General features: G+C 34.2%; 1 pseudogene; it reads left to right on the forward strand.

The window, feature by feature from the left end:
* Positions 1-882: 882 nt before the first annotated feature.
* Positions 883-2483, forward strand: LOC108405001 (protein FAM217A pseudogene; annotated as a pseudogene).
* Positions 2484-5338: the final 2855 nt, after the last annotated feature.

Below are 5338 nucleotides of genomic sequence, written 5' to 3' on the forward strand. Positions count from 1 at the left end.
ATGTATAAATTGGTGAAAGGATACACTCTACTAAGTTAATTACACATCCATCACCTCAGGTATTTACTGTTTTTACTTGGTGAGAACTTTTTTTTACCCTCTTAGTAAATTTCAGTTACATTGTTCATATACTATAGTCACCATGTTATACATCAGATCCACAGAACTCATTCATCTTATAACTGAAAATTATAACAGCAGAAATAAACTAAATAGAGATTGAGGAGACAAAAGAAAATATCAATGAAACTAAGAGCTATTTTTTAAAGATAAAATAGATAAAACTTTGTTTAACTTACCAAGGAGGAAAAAGAGAAGATGCAAATCAATAACATTCTAATTGAAAGAGGAGTCACCACAATGGATGCCACGCAAATACAAGGATCGTAAGAGACATCTATGAACTATACACTAACAAATTGGGCGACGTAGAAGAAACGGATAATTCCTCGAAATACACAACCTGCTGAATCAAGAACACTGAGACTTGAAGAACAGAAAAACTGAATGGACAATTTATTGTTAAGGAGATTGAATCACTAATCAAAAACCTCCCACCAGGTGCTGGGGAAGCCCTTGAAATTCTAGCCCTTGCCCAGCCAAGGTTGGTCTTGCTGGGCCCTGGGCTTGGGGCCCAATCTCTGCCCAAAGCTTGTGTAGGCTTGACAGTCCATCCACTGCCGAGGGGGCCATGCTCACTGATGGCTGATGCACATCAGCCTGTCCTCCCATTGCAAGAAGGCCCAGCCACATGAGGCCTTAGCCAAGCCATTCACCTGCACGTGCAGGGCTCGGCCTGGAGCCACAGCACCCTCAGAAATGGTGCTGGGGGCAATATGTGGGACTGTGGAGCAGTGGGGACTTTAAGGTAACAGTAACAAAATGGGGAGAAGATGGTGAGATTGTGGCACCAGCCTACATGGGTCAAACATCTCTCATGAGAATTTACCGCACTATAATTTTGATTCAGAAGTACTTGCTCCTAAAAATAAAACCTCCCATCTAGAAGAAATAGTGTACCAGAACCATATGGAAATTCCAATAGAGCAACTGCTGCTAGGACTTACTTTGTTGGAACGTGCTCACAAAAGAGCCCAGAATAGTAAAATAATAAGGGATGTTTCAGTTATGTTGTTAGCCTCTTAACAAAGGAAGTACCATGGAGAACAGGGATTTTTTTAAAATCTTCAATAGAACCTGGCGTAATGTCACAAAAACATCCCATAAGGCTCTTCTCTCTGAACAATTTGCTATGAAGTGCTTCCATTGGATGAGCAAGTTTTTACCCTGAACTCAGATGTTATTTGGTCTGTGCTGGCCCTATGCTGTTAGAGACTTTTTAAAGACAGGAATGAGCCTCGTATTAATTGATGTTCAACTATAGAAAAAATAATGGTGAAACATTTCTGCCTCAAATTTAAATATGGATTTTAAAATGTGGCAACAGCAGTGTGGAAGAAAATGTAACAGGTAAAAGTGGTTTATCAGGAAATGAAAAAACAAATGATATGTTACTCAGCTATTTTTAAAAGGTGAACCTAAATTAAAGCCACAAACAAAAAATGTTGAAGAATTTTTCACAGAGGAGCTAAGTGAAGTGTTTCTATATCGTGATTTTTCTTCCTCTTCCATTCAATGCTCTGGACTTGTACAAACCAGCCTTCTCAAAACCTGAACATTGGAAAGTGACAGTGGAACCTCCAGAAAGATGTATTGAACATTTGACAATTTTTTTATTGGAAATGGAAAGATTACAACATATGACCAAGAGGCTAAGACTTACAAACTACCTTTTGTATGCCAGCAATTACCAAATGACCCTTTTCCTCCAGAGATAACCAACATGAGACAGCCAAAACTTTCTGACTGCTTTAGTCTTCAGACAACTTGTGTAGATAAAGGCAGAGAAATAAGAAAAAAAAATTCATGTTCTTAAAAGCCTGCACAAAATGCTTCAAGATGTAATTGGAGCAATGCTGGAAAATAAAAATGGAATTCTAGAGTACCATTGCTAAAAACTTCATTCACCACAAAAAAATTGATTGCAACTTATGATGACTTTAAGAATCCCCAAACCCATTTTAAATCCATGTCAAGAACTCTTAACCAGGCCTACTACTGCCCAAACAACTCAACTGCTGGTTAAAATGTCTTGACAAGATGTCTGCCACCAAGGTCTCCAATAGCAGTTTCACCAATACTTCTGATTTTTCCTGAAAGTCAGAGGGAAGAAATTAAGGCACTAAGGACCACAAAGAAATTTTATCAAAAAGATGTACTACTGAACAGACCATTCTGTAACCAGAAGCTAAGCTAATGATCACTTTCATTTTACAGCTAAGGATAAGTACTCACCTAATGACAAAACATAATGCTTTTATACATTTTAATGTGAAGAAATTATTCTGAGGATCCTGGCTAAAATATTGTTCATTATTCTGATGTACAGATATTAAACATATACACAATTACGTGGTGTGATATGGAGAGGATCTTGTGAGAATTACTGGTAAGATGTCTATGTATATAAATCTAAGGTCTTCGATCCTGTAATGTTTGACAATTTTTGCATATTATATTTCAAAAACATGTTACAGTTAATAAACTGTTCTATTTAAAAGGTTGTTCTTTTGTTATAACCGTTTTCAAGAATAATTGCATCATCAATAAATGATATCATCAACTTAAATAAAGACAAATCCAGAACTAGATGGCTTCACTGGGAAATTTTACCAAACATTTAAGGAACTAATACTAACCTTTCTCAAACTCTTCCAAAAATAGAAGAGGAGGGAACATGTCCAAACTCATCTTATGAGGCTAACATTACCAAAGTCAGACAAGGACACTACAAAAAACTACAGGCCAATATCCCAGATGAACATAGGTGCAAAAATCCTCCACAAACTATTAGTAAGCCAAATTAAACAGTATATTAAAGAGTCATACACCATGATGAAGTGGGATTTGTTCCAGGGTGTAAAGCTGGTTCAACATCTGCAAATCAATCAATGTGACACGCCACATAAACAAAGGGTACTATGGTCATCTCAATAGACACAGAAAAGTCATTTGACAATATTCAACATCCTTTTATGATAAAAACTCTCAACGAGTGGGTATAGAGGAAACATACCTCAATGTAACACAGGGCATATATGACAAACGCACAGCTAACTTCATACGCAATCCTTTCTTCTAAGATCAGGAACAAGACAAGGATGCCCACTCTTGCCAATTTTATTCAACATAGCACTGAAATGGTATGCACAGCATTAGAAGGAACAGGAATAGTAGCCACAGCAATCAGGCAAGAAAAAGCAATAAAAGGCATCCATATTGGAAAGCAAGAAATAATATTGTTATTATTTGCAGAAGATATTATTATATACAGAAAACCCTGAAGCCTGAAGCAAAAAATGTTACAACTAATAAATTATTATTTCAGTAAAGTTCCAGGATGCAAAATCAGTATCCAAAAATAAGATGTATTTCTATATATCAACAATGAATTATCAGAAATAGAATGAAGAAAATTCCATTTACAATTGCATCAAAAGGAATAAAATAATTAGAAATAAATTTATCCAAGGAGATGAAAGACCTGTACTCTTAAAACTATAAGACGCTGATGAAAGAAACTGAAGAAGACATGAATAAATGGGAAGACATTCCATGCTCATGGATAGGAAGGATTAATATAAAGATGTCCTACCCAAATCAATCTACACATTCAATGTAATCGCAACAAAATTCCAATGGATTTTTCATAGAAATAGAGTGACATTTTAAAAAAGGAAAATATTATTTTTTAAAGTAATCTGAGACCTGCAATGGGAGCCATGACTTGAGGGGTCAAATGTTTAAAGAGGAAGGAATGTTTTAGAGATGAAACACCTGTTGTTCTGCTTTTCCAATTTAGGTTTTAGCTCATTCTTGTTCCAGGGTGGGAGGTTATGAATCTGTGTAGAAGTTGAATGTTAATTTTTGCCAAAATGTTCTTGAGGAAATGCTGAATCAATCATTCAATCAAAATCAAATTACAGAATGCTGACTGTAGAAAATTGGAAATTTTGTAAAAGCAATCATTTTGGAGAGAAGTATAAGAAATCCATACCCTAAAGGCACTATTGTGTGTGTCCGGGGAGAAAAGACAGTAGACAGTGTGGTCATTGAAACAGAATAAAAATAAATGATAGGAAAATCTGACAATTGACAATGGAAAAAGGGAATTAACAATAAATTCAGTTAATAGCTCTGTTTTAATAGGATCAGAAAATTGTATATCAGATGCTGAATTTAAATGGGAATCCAGAAGTGAAATGCATTTGAATCTCTCTTAGTTTTAGCTTTTTATAAAGATTGTCTTAACTGGAAGGAAATATATTATAAAATTGATAATTCTATAGAGTATTCTTTTTTCCAATATATTTTTCTGCCCTTTTTACTTAATTTTACTTAATAAAGAATGAGAAAAGTGTTCCAAAGTCAGAGATTATGAAACATTTCTTGTAGCATGTTATCTGTGAAGAATGAATATAAATTTCATTTTATGCTACAGGTTTCTTCAAGAAATTCTTTGGAGAGTGGCAAAATAAATCAATTTAGAATGATATGATGGTTTGAATACATAGATTTTGTTATGAGAGTATGTGCTTTTGAAAGCACTACAACAAAGGTTTTAAAATTATACTGAGTGCATTTTCTGTGGGACAGAAAACTACTCTTCATTATGGTGCATTTGTTCCCATACCGAATTTTTTTTTCCTATGCAAGGTTTTGTGATTTTTGAAAGCAGGAAGTAAATCATATTCATTATTGTTTATTTTCCTGCACCTACAAGAGCTCCACAATTAAAGGACTCCAATATTTATTAGGTGAATTGAATTGAAATGGGATTGATTTAAATTGAGTTGAAACTACCTGATGTTCTAAACATCCTCTAAACAGAGGATGAGTATTTGTCACATTAAGATCTGGGATATTTTCTTAGTATCACTGATATGAAATTAATAAATGGCATAACTAATGTAGGAGTGGACCTATCACTTATAATAATGAACATGGAAAATGTTATCCTTTAATCTTCATAAACATGTTTAGTTTAGTTACATTGCAGAACTGTGAAATCATTTTTATAAAATTTTCTTTTTTTATACTTACATATTTTTTCTTTTTAGATTATAAGAGAACAAATATGGGATAAGACCCTAAGTTCATTTTACAGCAATGGTAATAAATGTGATTTTCTGTGATAATCAGGAAAATATCTATTTCCATTTTTAATTAAACATTTTTCTTAACTGGCTTTAAGCTAAGTGAAAAGATTTTCATCCTT

Source organism: Manis javanica, chromosome 3, assembly GCF_040802235.1.
Source record: "Manis javanica isolate MJ-LG chromosome 3, MJ_LKY, whole genome shotgun sequence".
Lineage (NCBI taxonomy): Eukaryota > Metazoa > Chordata > Mammalia > Pholidota > Manidae > Manis > Manis javanica.